This window comes from Canis lupus, chromosome 7 (assembly GCF_011100685.1).
Source record: "Canis lupus familiaris isolate Mischka breed German Shepherd chromosome 7, alternate assembly UU_Cfam_GSD_1.0, whole genome shotgun sequence".
In the NCBI taxonomy this organism is placed as follows: domain Eukaryota; kingdom Metazoa; phylum Chordata; class Mammalia; order Carnivora; family Canidae; genus Canis; species Canis lupus.
The window spans coordinates 79,273,294-79,291,293 of NC_049228.1; positions in this window are offsets into that span (position 1 = coordinate 79,273,294).

Here is an 18,000-nt window from a genome sequence, read left to right on the forward strand (position 1 = left end):
ACGGCACCTGCCGGGTGGGTGCGCTACCACTGTGAGCCTTGTGAACCAGCGAGCCACCGTGGCAGCGGCTGAGTCTTTACCAACCCAGTAGGGGATCCCATAGGGACCAAAGAAAGATTTGGATTGAATTTCCTCACAGCCCAGTAGGCTGAGGAGATGGAATCGACATTAAGCTGTATATTAGTCATGACTCTTCCAAGAAACAGAACGAGAGAGAGAGAGAGAGAGAGAAGATTTATGGTAGGAGTTGGCTCACATAATTATGGAGGTCAAGAAGTCCCTAGGTCTGCCATCAGTAAGCTGGAGAACCAGCAAAGCTGCTGGTGAATGAAGTTCAAGGCCAGAGGCCTGAGAATCAGGGGTAAATGGTCTAAATCCCAATCTGAGCCCGGAGGCCTGAGAAGCAAGAGCGCTGATGTCCGAGGGCACGAGGAGCTGGCTGGCTCGGCTCCGGGCAGAGTGAATTTCCCTCCCCCCATCTTTTGGTTCTCTTCAAGCTCTCATTAGGTTAAGTGATGCCCACCCAACACTGGTGAAGGTCTCTTCTTTCCTCAATCTCCCAATTCAGATGTCACCCTCTTCTGGAGGCACCCTCACAGGCACGCTCAGAAATAATGTTCTACTAGCTCTCGGGGCATCCCTTAGCCCAGTCCACAGCTGACCCACAAAACTAAAACAGACATTTTTTTTTTTTTTAAAGAAATGCAGAACTATGCCATTGCTTGCAGACTGGAATTGATGACTTGGGTCTTCCCAGTTATAGCAGACCTAGAGGTAGTTATCATGATGAGGTGGGGTTTGGGCTCACTTTGAGAACAAGAGAAAGGGCTTGGGAGAACTAAGAGTGGAACTAGAGGACAGAATGAGCAAGCACGTGACAGCCCAGGTGAGTGAAAAGTTGGTGGGACGGATGGTGAAGAAATGGGCTTGGCTGGAATGTATGGTCCAAATTAGGGTGGAAAAAGGAACCCACTGCTGGTGTATCTCCTCCTCGTTATCAAATCACATCTGTCACTGAACACATCCACATATAAGCTTCCGGGCTATGTGTCACAGAGCGAAGAGAGAAGTGAAATGAAATGCAAGATCCATGCCTTCTTGAGCTCATTAGGTCAGTTATTTACACGTGGAGATACACACTCAAGAAGGAGTGCAAATGAGTGACATGGGCTATCGAAGTGTACTTCTTGTACAGCTTCTTCGTCCCTTGTTATGCTCTAGGGAGATGGAGGTGAATGATGCCAAGTGCCATTCCTGAGAAATGCAGAGAAGTCACTTCCCGTTGAGAAAGATTTCCCAGAATGGACCTAGATGGGCCGGTAGACTTTGATACATATCTAAGGAGGAAGCAGGAATTATTCCACACCAGTGGTGCAATTGCCGTGTCCAGGGGAGCTGGAAGTGAGGTCCGCAGAGGGGGTTGGTCTGAGAATATCTGAGGCGAGAAGAAAGAGGCAGATAGTTGGAAGTTTGGAAGAACAGAACGGTTTGGAAGCTGATAATGAAGTGTCCTGGATGGCACCCCCAACACCCTGGACTTCAGGCTGCGGGCATCTGGAGCTACTGGGGCTCCCTGATCTGTGGTGGGGCTCTGAACGTCACCCACACAAGCTCCTTCTGCCTTCAAGCTGAGTGGCAAAATAGGCCAAGGGGGCTCGGTGTTTTCATGTGGGGAATGTGTCCCAGGAGAGATCATTTGTGGTCTACTCATTGGTGCCCACCTGCGAGTAACTGCTCTCCCAGAGTACCTGCTGGCTGTGGACAGTCACCAGAGCCCCGGGGAGCCCTTCAGCCCTTCCCAGCATGACCTGGAGGCCTGGAGGGGCCCACCTGTTCTTGAATAGCGGATCCTCCGCATTCCTTGTTTCTCTCAGTCAGACTGGAAGAGACAACAGAGGGTCCCTGTCGAATTAATCTCTGTTTCCCACTGCCAGCCGAAAAGGGATGAGGAGTCCCTGAAGCCCACTGCAAAGCCTAAGTGCCCTCCCCGAGCCCCAGCAGTGCTCAGACAGAGGCAGGGCCGGCCAGGCCTGCTTGACCACAGACTTAGCTGTAGGATGCCCAGAATGTGTCTCCAGGTGCCTGAGGCAGGTTTGTGTGTGTCACGTTGGTCTCCTGGGTACAGGGTGTTGGGTAACCCACATCTAATGCCCCAGCCCAGCAAGCAGCCAAGAGATTGTGACAGGCTTTGCCCCTAGGGTGCTGACAAGCAAATCTCCTTGTGGGGTCATTGTTCCCATGAGCCTTGTTGTCATGAACACGTTGTACCACATGCTCCCTCTTCTCACAGACAGTTCCGTACAGCTGAAATCAAACACCAAAGCTATGTGGCTAAGTTTTCACCAATACCTAGGTTCCCAGTAAATGTATGTCAATTTAATGGTGAAGGGGTCACCAAAGTCTAATCCAGGTCTCCGTAGCACTTGGAGTGAGGAGGAGCTTATCCATCCTTTTCCCTCAGGGGGGTGGTAATGGTGGTAGAGGCAGCAGGTTTGATGTGGGAAAAGAGAAGGCATGGATGTGCTACATCAGAATCTCTGGGATGTTAGTAATCGGCCGTGAATATTCCCTAAAATGCCCCAGATGAAGTCAAAGATTGAGAAGCAACTGCCCCCAAGAAGGGAAGCATGAGAAGGAGCATTTTTTCAAAAGAATCATGGGAATAAACCAACGCACAGCTTCTCTAGAAGCCCCTGCTAGATATTCATGGCCACCCGGACCCTCCCCTCATCCCATCAGCCAACATTCCCCACACCCTCCTCCCACATCACGGTGTGGGTCTTTACCATCCCTGTTGCCACTGATCGCCTTTCCCTTAGAAATTCCTTCCAGCCCCACTTAAGAAAAACACATGAGTACCACCTTCCAGACCCTGCTGTCTCTCACTCTGCATATTCTGGGATCCCTCCCAAAGCTGGAAGAAGTACAAAGAGTTGGGTGAGGTTTTTTTCCCCCCACAAGCAAGCAGGTGTTCAGATATGGGCAAAAGAGGAGCATAGTCGGTGTGTGACTTCTGGATGCTGGGGTGAGCAGTCAGGCCGGGCTGCCGTCCTGCCGGGGTGCCAGGCACTTGGAGCCTTCAAATGCAAATGTCCCCTGTGGCAGCCCTGGCCTCTTCCTGCAGGGGTGGCAGCTGCCCTGGGAGGAAGGATGAGATTTAAATTGGTAATAAAGCGCTGTACCAAATTGGACTTTGACCTTGTTCAGAATTCCACTGGCCCATGTTCCTTGACCTGCCACCCCTCTTTCTACCCAATTGTTCCCTTGAGTAGCGACCTGTTCTCTGAGCCAGTCAGGCAGGCTGTCACCAGCTGCTGCTTCTCTGGCCGCCTTCCACCTGGCGAGCCGGGAAGCCTTGGAAATCGAACAGCTTTGCCTTTCCAGTCTCTCTCGCTGCCTCTGAGCCTGGAACGAGGCAAGCGTGGTCTGGCTGAGGCCTCCGGCCCGGCTGGGCTTGCCTGTGGGGCCTGGGAAGAAGCGGGTGCAGCCCCAGCAGGCTACCCTCACACATTCTTCGTTACCAGAGCGATTCCCTGATGAGGCCTGGAATGGCCAGCGTGGGCCCATCTGCCTGCTACATCCACAGGAGCCTCAGAGAGCCGACATTTATTTTCTCCCGCTACCCCCACTGCCCAGCACCCCTCCCACTCGCTGCCAAACGCCAAGGTCCTTCTGCCTTGTACCCTCTGCCTGGAAGGTCTTCCACATCTCTTCTTCCTGTCGAAATTCTGCTCTTCCCTCCATGGCCCCCGCAGAGCCTGCTCTCCCCTGCAGCCCTACTGCCCCTCTTCTCTAACCTCCCCAATCCGTGACTCAAATCGAGTTTGGGAGGGACTGAGTTACATGCCAATGTGCCTTGTTGTCCAACTGTCTCAAGCCTCACAGCCCCAGTAGAATGGTAAGTTCCGGGGACTGCGTGTTACCTAGAATTGTCCTGGATAGCTCTCCTGGGAATGAATCAATGGAAGGACACGAGAACAAGGATATGGATTGCTTTGGGCAGAGCCATGTTTTCTTCACACACCCAGAATTCTTTCCAACAAGGGAGCCTTCTTTCCATTGACCAAGCCACTAATGGAAACAGTTTACAGTGCCTTCCAGAGCACAGGGAAAGTAGGAGTGTGTCCACAGGAAGAGTCAGCTACCAGAACAGCTGGACTTGCATCAGCGTGCAGGGTGCTAGTGAGCACTGGGAGCATGTTCCCTGCCCTCTCTGATCTAACTGGGATGAAAAAACATGCTCATGGGAAGCTTCGGCTTCTGGCTGTGCCCTTGTATGTAAGGGCTTTAACAGGGTACAGAGAGGAACTCAGATTGTCCTAATCAGAGAGCTTGTAAAGGATATAGAAAATAGGCCTGTTGAGTGGAGGCAGGGAGGAGGCTAGGTCCAAGGGAGGCAGGGAAGACCCTTCTTCTCTAGCCAGACTCCATCTGTCCATGGCTGCTTCCCCACCTAGGTTAGCAGGAGCCAAAGGATGGGCTGGGATGAGGGACACCATTGGGGGTTGGGAGGAGGATGGGTGGTTAACTCAGAGGTTAATCTGAGAGGTGACATCTTGAGCCAGGTCACATCCCAACACACATTCACTGTTGATCTGAAGGGGAAACAGAGAGAGGGGCTCAAAAATCCGGCCTAGCAGAAGAGCAGACAGGTAAAAGAGAGAATGTGAGAGACACGTGATGTAGTGAGTTATGACATCTTTTTGCACAGTGGTCTCAGGGGTTGGGGTCGGGGGTCACTGATGGCTCTGTCCATGGGGTTCCACCTGCCATCCTAGAAGGCAGGAGCCAGAAGCCAGCTGCAGAGCCATCTATGAGAGCCCCATACACTCTGAAACTGCCCCTGTAGACAGTGGTGCACCTCTGTCCTCCACTGTGGTGAGAGCGTTGAAATCCTCAGAAAAAGTGGCCATGTTGGTGACTTCTAGGTAAGGACTGTGCAAAATTCCTCTCAAAAGGAAAGGGCTAAATTATCTGAGAGCCTGTAGGGGCACCTAATGATGTCAAAACTCTAGTGCACAAGGTGGGTGTCCAGGTCAGAGAAAACCCCACCATCTGGGTGTGTTTCATCCTCTCCTCCCCAACATCCCCAGGACCATGGCTGGACGGGGGGCAAGAGTAGTGCCCAGGTGTGTGTGGGCGGGGGGGGGACCCTCCTCTGCCACTCTAGCCAGAGACAGAGAAGTCACCCAAGCATGCAATTAACTAAACATTATTTATTGGTTTTTAATTTTTTTATGAATAATTGCTCACTGTTGATCATTAATTATTTAATTCCTCAAAACTGGGGAGAAGGGGCAGTGTGAGAATGTGTCTCATGGGGAGGAGGCGGGGCCAACCCCCAGAGTGTCTGGTAAGCACGCACTCCCCAGGGCACATGAACCCACACCTTGTCGTGTGAAGGCCAAGGAAAGAGTGGAGAGCCCCGGTCAGAGAGGGAACAGAGAGGGCTGTTGGGAAGCCGTGCTCCATCTCCAGTCGCTCCACTCTGGAGTAAGTCTGTGTTTGCCAGGCCTGGTCCCACAGCAGAATCGCCCAGCAGGCTCTGTGAGTGTGCAGGCTCCCAGACCCTCTGCAGTCCCGCCAAGTCAGAACCACCTGGAGGGGGACACTGTGTGGGTGTGTGTATTCCACAAGCTCCCCTGGGATTCCAGTGCCACATGCCTCAACCCTGAGTTTGGAATTGCTTTATTGGTGTGCAGTTCCATGCAAATGGGTGATGCTCTCGTTCAAGGCCACAAGCAGCCCTCCAAGGACAGACTTGGAGCCCAGAATATGGGTTGGGGAGTCCAGGTCTATTCCCAGGGCAGCAGTGCAGAGCCTGAGCTTGCGGCCGGCGTGCTCAGCCATAGCAAGGGATCACCGTTGATGGGCTGACTTCCATTATTATCTGGCCCCTCTTCTCCAGCACTTCATGGTTTATTTAGCAGAATCAATTGTAGTTGAACGACTATGAACTACACAGGCCCACACACAGGTGGATTTTTTCCCAACAAACACAGGACAGTACTGTAAGTGTATTTTTGCACTCGTATGATTTTCTTAACATCGTCTTTCCTCTGGTGTAACGTAAGGAACCTCTTCATGGTGAGAATACAGTCCATAATACACTGGAAGGATATGTGTTGGTCAACTAACTGTTTATGTTATTGGTAAGGCTTCTGATCAATAGCAGGCTATTAATAGTTAAGTTTGGGAGGAGGCAAAGTTACACACGAATTTTTGACTGAGATAAGGGTCAGTGCCCCTGTGTTGCTCCAGGGTCAACTATATCACAAATACTTGATGATGAAAACTTGAATGCTCTTCTCCTTTCTATTTAACATGTTTGCCAACCAACTTTACTTGTCAAAAGTAATGTGGAAACTCATCACCCACTGGCTCATTCAAGACAAGCCTGGGGTCACTGAACCATTATCTTATTTACTTGGAAGCTTCTGTTTGCTGGTCTGTTCTACCTTCCACTGCAAAGAGATTAGTGCTCAGACCACTGGCAAGATGAGCAAAACATCTAGGTAGAGGAGATGGTGCCTTTGTCTCTTTTCGGTTTTGTTCTTTTACCTAAGGTGACTATGAGATCACAGAAGAAAGAGCATCCTTCCCATGGTGATGGTACCGACCCGATAATTTACCAGTGGGTGTCTTGTCGTGAACTCTCCCAGGTCTGAGGACGCACACACTGGGACCATGAAGAGGAGGGAAAAAAATTCCTGGAATTAACCAGTTACGTTCTCACCGAGGCCGGATGATAGCAGCCCTTGCTCCCACCTGCGCCATCAGAACTAATAGCTGACGGAGATTGGTGGGCAAGGTCATGAAAATGGGGAATATGGAAACAAGGCGTAAGGCAGTCTCAAGACGCACAGTCAAAAAGGACACTTCATGCTGGGTTCCTAAAAGACTACCCCCAGGTGGAAAGACGGAACTAGAAAAATATCTGGGGGATCCCTGGGTGGCTCAGTGGTTTGGCGCCTGCCTTTGGCCCAGAGTGAGATCCTGGAGACCCAGGATCGAGTCCCACGTCGGGCTCCCGGTGCATGGAGCCTGCTTCTCCCTCTGCCTGTGTCTCTGCCCCTCTCTCTCTCTCTCTCTCTCTCTCTCTGTCTATCATAAATAAATAAATCTTTAAAAAAAAAAAGAAAAAGAAAAATATCTGCCCCACAAAGTAGCCAGAATACTTGTCTCAACCCTTATCATTGGGTCAAAGGAGAACCATCACCCCTGAGAAGGAACAAGGAGGGAAGAAGGAAACAGACATCTTTTGAGTGGCCTTCAGGTGACATCTGTTATATGATAGCTGCTCACGTCTTATTATCATTATCATGATTAGTCCCATAGATGATGACCTTTTTAAGGGAAGAGGAAACTGAGACAGAAAGGTCAAGATGTACAGCATGAGCTTGCAGATCCTGGAGGCCACTGCCGATGTCAAAGGCACTGCTCAGATGCCATTTGTCACTGCCAACCACAGCCCAGGAATACTTCTCCACATCTGCCCCCAGAACAATACCTTTTTTCTATTCATTTGGGACGTTTTGCACTCAGCGGGAGGATCTGGGCATATCAGCCTCCAGGGCCAGAAACAAACACACTCTCAGACCAGTGGGAATGACCTTCATAGATGAGTATGATGACCAGTCTGTGGGGTTCATTTCATGTGTTAACTTGGCTGGGCCATGGGACCCAAATATTTGGCCAAGTACGATTTTAGAGGTTTCTGTGAAACTATTTTTTTTTAGATGAGATTAACATTTTAATCAGTAGACTCTGAGTATAGCAGATTTTCCTCCTAATATGGGCGGGCCTTAATAGGAAAAAAAGACTAAGCTCTCCTAGGAAGATGGAATTGTGCCAGCAGATTGCTTTTGGACTTGAACTGCGACTCCTCCCTGAGCCTCCAGCCTGCAGGCCTACCCTGTTGATTTGGGGGTTGCCTATCTCCACAACCATATAAGCCAATTCCTTAAAATTATATATGTACAATATGCAGCCCAAGAGACAAGGGTTCCCACCCCAAGCTCTAGACCCCTGCCAGCAGGGACCTCTGGTCCCTGTAGTAAGGCCAACAGTCTCGGTAACAGAACCAACACCCATCTGGGCAGCAGTTTCTAAGCTGTCACTGTCAGGGACACACAGGTGTTTATGGGGCAGAGTTTCTGTCCTCTAGGGACTTGCTAACTCATCCCAAGTTCAAGACTGTCAATGCTGAAAGGGACTCCAGGGAAGCTCATCTCGTTCAACCCCTCTGACGGGGAAACTGAGGTTCAGAGAGAGGATGGGCCCTGCCCCAGGCAGCACAGCCCACCAGTGGAAATACCGGGATTGGACCCAAAGGGGAGCATTCCAGACAAGAAGAGCGTGCGTGTGAGTGGTTATGTGTGCATGTGACGCACCTACTGAAGGCAGGTGAGGTGAGGGGCTGAAGGAGGGGACCATGGGCTGCAAACAAGCCGGAAATGGGGGCAGTGACCATGGAAGGCATCGGGTACCTGCTTGTGCAGTTTCAAAGTGGTCCATGGGATGCAAAGGAGCTTCTGAACACCCTTGGTCTGAGGAGTAGCATTTTTTTAAAGCTTTTATTTATTTATTCATGAGAGACACAGAGAGAGGCAGAGACACAGGCAGAGGGAGAAGCAGGCTCCCTGCGGGGAGCCCGATGTGGGACTCGATCCCGGGACCCCAGGGTCACGCCCTGAGCCGAGGGCAGAGCCCCACTGCTGAGCCCCCTGGGCGCCCCGGGCCTGAGGACTGTCGTGACACAGGCACCCCTACACGGGCCCTGCTGCTACATGAATGTCGTGAAAGAGAGGGACAAGGAGAGCCTCCTTAAAGCCACACCTTAGGGCAGATGCGGGTTCCTGGAGACCAAGCGGGAGGCGCAGTCTGGGTCAGGGCCGGAGGGGACTCGGAGCGGCGAGGTGGGTGGGAGGAGGAGGAGGAATGTCTGTGGCAGACGAGCTCAGAAAGTGGAGCCCACAAGCCAGCCTCCCGAGGAGCCACCCTGGCTATTCAAGACTAGAAACAGCCGGGAGATGCTGGGCCTTCTGCTCAGAGCCCTGAGGAGGTTGAGAAGCTGTTCCACCAAAGGCCAAGGCTCATGTGCCCCCAGCACGGCGTGGAGGCTCCACGCTCTCCCTCGGCTTCTGGCCTCCCCACCAGGAGGAGAGCGCTACCGCTACTGTGCATCAACTTTGGAGCCTCATCTCTGCCCCTTCCTCCCATCTTGGGCCTCCATCCCTGTCCAGTCCCTCAGGGCCTGTTGCCTGAAGCTGGTCCCTGGGACATGGTGGGCATCTTCCCTCCAGAGACGCTGGCCCCCTCACCAGTGTTCTGCAAGCCCCTCCCTGGTCATAGCACCCTGGTGACACCTTCTGCACGTCCAACCTTGCCTTCGTAGGAGAGAGGGGACTGTTGCTGGGATCAATGGCTTGTGCAATCCAAGACATGGGTGTTGGGTGTCAGCCGCCCAGGACGAGACAGATGCTGGACACAAGCCCCATTGCGACACAGAGAAGGGACGATGGGTGTGCCAAACAGAGGAGGCTTTGGTGTCCAGGAAGGGGAAGGAGCTCCTTCTAATGGCTTCTATTTTTCCTTTCCCTTTGTAAATAGGAGAGATCCTCATGTCTGGAGTACAGGCTCGTCCAAATCAGAGGAAGCAGCGCAGGGTGACAGGCTTGGAATTCCCTGGGACCACTGCCTGCCAGGGCAGCCAGTCATCCTCAGCACGTGTCTACTACGGACTCGCCGTTGCTGCTTATTCAGCTCCAAAGAGACTGGCCAGACTTACGTGGTGACGCTCTCAAGCCACTAGCCCACAGTGGTAAAAATCGTGGGGCTCTGTGCAGACGTGTGACCACGTGTGGCCCTGCCCCCTGGCCTGGTACAGCTGCCTGTCACCCGTCAGACTCCTGAGACTCTCCTGACAATACCAGTGGGCCTGCTGTCATGAAGTGCCAGAGACTGGGTAGTTGATAACAGAAATTTATGAACAACAGAAATGTATTTCTCACAGTTCTAGGAGGTCAGAAATCCAAGATCAGGATTGACCCAGCGTGGTCAGGTGAGGGTCCTCCCGAGTTGTAGATTTCTCACTGCATCCTCACAGCGGGGACAGGCTAGGGAGCTCTGTGGGACCTCTTCTACAAGAGCACTAATCCCAGGGCACCTGGGTGGCTCAATCCATGAAATGCCTGCCTTTAGCTCAGGTCGCAATCCCAGGGTCCTAGGATCATGATGTACCACATGGAGCTCCCTGCTCAGTGGGGTGTCTGCTTCTCCCTCTGCTTCTCTCTCTCTCTCTCTCTCATGAATAATTAAAAAAAAAAATTCTAAAGAAAACCAAGAACAGTCATCCCCTTCCTGAAGGCCCCACCCTCCTGACCTCATCGCCTCCCAAGGGCCCAGCCTGCTAACACCACCACGACACTGGAGATCCAGCTCCAGCATAGGAATCTGGGAGGGATGCACACATTCAGACCAGAGCAGTGCATGACACACTCATCACGCCGTGTCGGCACCTCCCAGCAGTGGTTCCCACATGCAGGCCCGCAGGCCGTAACTCCAGGTAGTAGACAGAATATTCTTTCCTGTAGGTCTCTGAGGAGCGAGGTCCCCGTGTCGTTGGGTCTTAGGTCCTGGTTCCAAAGGACTCACCGTGTAAAACTGATCAGTTTTCAACTCTAAATTCCACAGTCGAGGTGCCGACATTTGGGTCCGGCCACCCCTCAGAGAGAGCACTCCTGATACCCACCATGCCCTCCTGCTGCACAGGCTGGTTTCCCATAGAAGGCTTGTAATGAGATCATGTCCAGGGACCTATAAGCCACTCAGCCCATTCCCCATGAGAACCCCTGATCTTGAACCCTTCTCAATTCAGCTGCCTGTCAACTGCAAGAGGACTGCGGCTACAAGAGGCAGGCTGGCTCCAATCCTGTCACCACTGGGTGGGGGGGGGGGGGGGGGGTGGCAGTGAAATGCCTGCCTGGCTCTGAAGAGATGAAAAAGGCCAGGCTCCCATCCTTTCCAGCAATGTCCTTCTGGGGGAGCTCAGAGCACAGCCCTGGGAAAGCTTGGTTTGCTTGTGGCAGGACCTGGGAAAACGGTCCAGCTTTGAAGCCCCCATTGGCTCTCACGTGGGGGCAACATGGGCAAGAGGTAGGAGGCAGCAGCCCATGGGCCAGAGAGCCTCGCAGCGCACGCGCCCCGCACCCCCTGTAGGCCTGCATGGTAGGTCCAGCAGACTCCCGGAGGCCCTGGGGCCAGCTGGCTCCTAATCAAGAGAACCACCCCTTTCCTCAGGACGCCAGGTGGCAGTTGCAAAGTTTCTGTCATCTTTTTATCCCATCAGATCCTCAACAGTAGCCTGCGAGGAGGAGGATCAGTATTCTTGCCCTCATTGTATAGATGAGAAAACCGAGGCCCAGGTAGGAAAACACCCGTGGATCTCAGGGGGCCGAAGTACTCAGGTCTGACTCCTAAGTTCGAGGCTTTTCCTGTGGAAGCTCGCTGCCTCCCCTCCTTACACTGTAGTGCTTCTGCGGAGTTAAGAATGGACTTCCCCATCTCAAGCCTACTTGATGACGATGCATCAGAAAGCATATCCCCTACTTCGAGATGTAAAAACCACTTCTCAGAGCAAACTCTAAGTCACAAAACACGCTGTCCCTGGGTGAGCAAAACCAGAAGGTGGCCTGCAGCCTTGGGATGTCTGGGCTGTGTGGGGAGGCAGCCCAGGGTGGTCCGGGCGGTCCCACTGCAGAAGGGGGACCCGGCCTGCGAGCCCCCACTGTTCAAACGGCTGTCTGAACTCCTTCTGCCAGAATCCAGTTGAAATGGCAGGTGAAAAAGTGCCTTGTTTTTGCAGTTTTCACGGTTAGTCGACCAGTGAGTGTGTTAAGGGCAACCTGAGCTGTCCAGCCCACGGCAGGCGCAGGGAGGCAGCACGGGAGGCCGAGACAGGGCTGTGCGCAGAGCTCCGCAGGGCGGCCGGGGCAGCCTCCTCTCTGCCTCTGGGCCTCAAGCCTCGCGGTCCGGGGGAGCAGGAGCAGAGGCCTCTCGGGATCTCCTGCTGGTCCACTGAGGCTCAGCGCCAGGCCTCGGGGTGGCACCGCCGGGGCACGGGGCGGAGGAACCCCGGCCTGCTGGGCTGTGGGTGGCGCCGAGGCGGGGGCTGGGCTGCAGGGCCTGGGTCCCCCTGAGGCTGCTGGGGCCCGAGTGGGGGCGGCGGCCCAGCGGGTCCTAGGACGCGGGGCCTTGGGGCCACGGCGCGGATGCCCGCTCCCCGCTCCCCGCTCCCCGCTCCCCGGGCCTCCCGCCCCGCCAGAGCTGCTCAGCACCGGCCCTCACGGCTGCGCCCGCCCCACCCGCCAGGTCCCGGCGGCCCCGCCCGCGCCTCCCGCCGAACGGGCCTCGGCCTCCGAGGGGGCCCTGGGTGGAGCCGAGTCAGGCCTCGGGGCGTGACCCCGGGACCACCGGGAGGTGAGCGCGTGGCCCGGCGTCCTTGGCCCCGCGAGTCACAGCGGGGGGAGCCCGGGTCCGCTCGGAACCGGAACCCGGGCGGGCTCCTCGGGCTGGGGACGGGGCAGCCCCGCGGCCAAGGGCTCTGCTGCGGGTTTTCCCAGCCGGGCTGGAGCCCCGAGGTGCGGCGCAGGCGCCCGACACCCCGACCCCCCGACACCCCGACACGCCCGGTGCTCGGGCCTGGGGGCTGCGGGGCGCGGGGCCTGCAGGCAGGAGCCTCCGCCAACACCTCGCTCCCGGGGCTGCCTCCAGGCCCGAGACCCGCGTGTGTCCTGAGCGCCCGGGCTGCCCCGCACCCTGCACCCGCACCGCCTGGGGCCTGGGAAACCCACAGAGGGGTCAAGGCCAGGCCGCGCTGCTGCTGCTCCTCCTCCTCCCCCTCCTCCTCCCCCACCTCCTCCTCCTCCCCCTCCTCCCCCTCCTCCCCTCCTCCCCTCCCCCTCCTCCCTCCTCCTCCTCCTCCTCCTCCTCTTCCTCCGCCTGGAGGGAGGCACATCAGGAACCGACAGCCCCGGGGCGTGGGTGGGGGGCCGCCAGCGGGGCGGGAGGGAGAAGTCTACCTGCACAGACAATTTCGGTAAAACGTGGAAAATGGAAGGAGAGAGATATGTACGAAATCTGTCTTTTTAAAGATTTTATTTATTTATTTATTCATCAGACACTCCCAGAGAGAGAGGCAGAGACACAGGCAGAGGGAGAAGCAGGCTCCATGCAGACGTGGGACTCGATCCCGGGTCCCCAGGATCACGCCCTGGGCCGAAGGCAGATGCTCAACCTCGGAGCCACCTGTGGTCGCTGTACAAAATCTTAAAAAGAGAAATCTTCTCCAGGGCACCGGAGGAGCTCAGCAGTTGGGCGCCTGCCTTCGGCTCAGGGCGATCCTGGGTCCTGGGATCCAGCCCCACGTGGGCCTCCACACTCAGCCGGGAGCCTGCTTCTCCCTCTGCCTCTGCCTCTCCCCCTGTCCGTGCTCACTCTCTCTCCCTCTCTCTCTCCTGGCTCAGATAAATAAATAATCTTTTTTAAAAAGAGAAACCTTCCCTGTACCTGTTCCCCATTTGCTTCATTTTCTAGTCTCCTACCCTTTATAACAAGTTTCTTGCAAGTATTATGCACCCTCACTCCCCCTCTGTGAAGTTGCTCTCAAAGCGCTGGTGAGCTCATGGCTGACAGGCCACAGTCCACCCTTCAGGGCCGTGCCCCTGTGACCCCCAGCCTCCAGCACTCCCACCCGCCCGTGTCCCCCTGACTCCGCCGTCCGAGCCGGTGGGCCGCTGGCCCCTCGCGGATTCCGAGCCCCACTCTTTTCACTTGCACACGGCTCGGCGTCCCCGGGGCCAAATCAGTCGCAACCAGCCTCGACTGCCACCTCCCTGGTGACGGCCAGTGCCTGTGCCTCCCGGACACTGCTAAGTACCCCACAACTGTCCCCGGCTCAGCTCTCCTACAATCTGGAGAAGGGGGACCCTCACTCTTTTTTCACAGACGTGGAGAGCAGCATACAGAGGCGCAGAGGCCGCGTCTTCCTCAAGTCCATGCAGCCAACGAGAGGCAAAGCCAGGATTCACGGCCGCCAGGCCCCGCGCCACCCTTCCATGAGCCTTGGGCCATCCCACCTCCAACACCAGGACTCCTCATCCCGTCTCTGTCCTCCTCCAGGCCCCAGGAGGCAGGGAGGCCCTTGGCACCTCAGATGTTCAGTGTCCAGAATGGAAATTGTTCTCAGCTCCTGGGCCCCCCACTTTCTAAGGCACAACTCCCATCACATTACCCCCTTATTAAAATCCCTCACTGGTTGCCTAAGTTAACCTCTAAACAATTTCACTTGTAAGATAAAATCTTTCAGGACTCGACCACTCATCGCTCCATTTGGTCCCCTGTCCGTGTCACAGTGGGTCCCCTGTCCAGCCACCCCCACTGCCCAGGGCCTAGGAATGCCCAAAACTCCTTCCCATCATGTGACTTTGTAGATGCTCATCCCCGTCTGTGACATCCATGTGAAAAACCTCTCCTCATCCTTAATATGTTCAAATGTCACCTCTTCCAGGAAGCCTTCCCTCAAACCTCCCGCCATTCCTTCCCAGCCACATTTGCAGATCCCTTCTTCAGTGTCCCCAGAGCATCCGCTGCCTTCCTCTATTGCCCCTCGATATGTAACCATTCACTGAACTGTACCCTCCTGAGTCCCCAACTAGGCTCTACACCCCTCATTCCAATGCTGCCTTACTGATCTCTGCACTGAGCTTGGCAAAGGGTTTCTTTAATCACCACTGATTGGTTGATTGATTAGTTAATTAAGTATGAAACAAGGTCCCCTGTGAAGGACCCGCAGTCCAGATGGGAGGAAAGCGGACCGTGGCTGAGGTGATGGAAAATATTGGTGCCAAGAGTGAGCATGTTTTCCTCACCACAAAAGCCTGTAGGAATTTGGAGTAGGGAGATACCGAGAGACTGGAGGGCCCGGCATAGCAGCAGGTTTCCTGGCCAACACGGGGGCTAATGGATGCACAAGCCCGGGCCGTGGCTTCACCTACATCTGGTTTATTTTCTGACAGTGGCAGCATTTGGGCAAGGATGGGTGCCAAGAGGCACCCCGGGCATCTCCCACGTAATTAGCATGTCTCTGGGGGAGGCCTGAATCCGAAGGCCTGGAACGTAGACAAAGCGTTTCTGTTCCAGTTATGCTAATTGCCTCCTGTCTCCCACAGAGGACAGGCCGTGAGAGATTCCAGGAGGCGGCCAGGCAGATGGGGAACTCCTGGGCTCACATCCCTGGGCCAGCACCAGGGAGAGCTGAGCCAGATGCCCCCTACGCCGGCACTGAGGAAGACAGGGCAGTTTCCTATCCCCGAACTGCAGAGCTTAAAATTCCACTTTAGAATCGGTGCTTTTTCTCCTGGAAGCCACTTTTTAAATGCAAATGACCCTGGGAGACGGAACACAACAATTCCCTAACAGCTCAGTGTGGGTGGGAGGGTGTACAGCTTTCCCAAGGGGCCCTGGGGGCCTGGGAAGGCCGGTGCCCTGAGCTGCAGCAGGGAATGCAGAGAAGACGGCAGGGCTCACAGGCCCCCTCCTGCTGCCCATGCGGCCCCACCCCGACTGTTAGGGCCCAGCGGTCCTGGTCCCGTGCTGAGCCGACCCTTCTTTCTGCTGCCATCCTGAGCAAAAGACCTCACGAATCCTCAGGAGCACCCACGGTTCCTCTCCTGCACCCCCTCTTCAAGGCCTCCCTGTCCTCTGTACCCAAGTCCCCAGGCAATGCTCATGCCTGTCCAGGCACCCCACTTTGAGAATCAGGGCTCTAGCCTTGAGGTTCAAATGGTGGTGGTCTGTGGACCAGTGTCCCCGGCATCACCAGAGAGCTGGTTAGAAACGCAGAACCAATGCAGAAGCCACATTTTAATAAGGCCCCGGGTGACTTGTACACACATTAGATTTTGAGGAGCCTCCTCCCAAGCCATGTTTCTCAAAGTGTGGTCCAGACCACCTGTGTTAGCATCACCAGGGAGCTCCTTAATAATAAAGGCTCCTAGGCCCCACCGCAGGCCTCCTGAACCAAAACCTCTGAGGGCAGAGTTCAGAAAAGAGCATTGAGGGGGACTCCTAGGGGGCTCAGCAGTGGAGCATCTGCCTTTGGCCCAGGGCATGACCCTGGGGGTCCTGGGATCCAGTCCCACATTGGGCTCCCTGCTGGGAGCCTGCTTCTCCCTCTGCCTGTGTCTCTGCTTCTGTATGTCTCATGAATAAATAAATAAAATCTAAAAAAAAAAAAAAAAAAAAAAAAAACACAGAAAAAGAAAAGAAAAGGGCATTGAACATCTCTCTTGGTGAGCCTTTTGATCCTAACTTTTAGGAACTTGAGCTTCACAAATAACATGGCCTCTGCTTGGCTGGCCTTTAGGATTTCCTGAGGAGTCTATCCGGGCTGCACCCAAGATAATCAAATCAGACTCTTTCGTTGGAAGGGAGGGCAGGGGGACCCAGGCACTGGCATTTTTAAAGTTCTCCACACCATTCCAAAGTGCATGTGAAAGTTGAGAATGTCTGGTCAACAGCAGCATCTTCTCAACGGCAACTATTGGAGCTCACACCCAGTTACTGACACCAGAGTTTCTCAAACCTGGCTGCTCACAATCCCCTGGGACACTTTCAAGTTTTTTTTAAAGATGAAATTCATAAAACTTAGAGTCCATCATTCTGGGGGGCTCCCAGCTGGCTGGCTCAGTCAGTTAAAGGGAGCAACCCTTGATCTCAGGGCCGTGATTGTGAGCCCCACATTAGGTGTAGAGCCTACTTTTTAAAAAATCCATCATTCTGACCATTTTAAAGTGGACAATTCAGTGGCTTTTAATATAGTCACAATGTCCCACAACTATCACCTCTATCTAATTCTAAAAAAATACTATCATCCTGAGAAGGAAGCCCACATCTTTCAGTTCCTCCTCCCCTCATGGCTTGGCAGCCACTAATCTACTTCTGCCTCTATGGATTTGCTTGTTCTGGAGATTCCATATAAATGGAATCATACAACATGTAGTCTTTGCTTCTTTCTTCAGCACAATGTCTGAGGTTTGTTGACACGTGTAATGGCACTTCATTCCTTTGTAAGGCCAGACAATTGTCCACCGTAAGGCTGTACCACACTTTCTGTACCTAGCCATCAACTGATGAACATTTGGGTTGTTTCCACTCTTCAGGATTATGAATACTGCTACTGTGAACAACCAAGCACACGTTTTGTGGGAGTATATGTTTTCACTTCTCTTGGGTCTGTACCTCGCAGTGAAGTTGACATGTCACATGTCAAACTCCATTTCTAACTTACTGAGAGATTGCCAAATTGTTTTCCAAAGAGCTACACCATTTTACCTTCCCACCAGCAGTGTGTGAGGGTTCTGATTTCTCCACATCTTCACTGACACCTCTTTTTTCTTTATTTTTTATTATAGCCGTCCTATTAGGTGTGAAGGAGCAGCTCATTGTGGCTTTGATTGGCCGTTCCCTAATAACTAATGATTTTGCATATTTCTTCATATACCTATTAGCCATTTGTATCTCTTCTTTGGAAAAATAAGTGTCCCAATCTTTTGCCCATTTTTTAGTTGGGGATTTGTCTTTTTTTTTTTTTAATATTTTATTTTTATTTACTCATGACGGACAGAGAGAGAGAGAGAGAGAGGCAGAAACACAGGTAGAGGGAGAAGCAGGCTCCATGCAGGGAGCCTGACGTGGGACTCGATCCCGGGTCTCCAGAATCAGGCCCGGGCTGAAGGTGGCGTTAAACTGCAGAGCCACCAGGGCTGCCCTGGGTATTTGTCCTTTATTGTGGACGGCTAAGGGCCTGGAAGGCTTTTAAAATCATCCATATATAGGTCCCCAAACAGTTCAATGAAATTGGAACCCGGAGTGCACCTGGGCATCAGTAGTTTTTAAATCCCCCTACCCTGCATTCAGCATTGAAGAGCACTGGGTTAC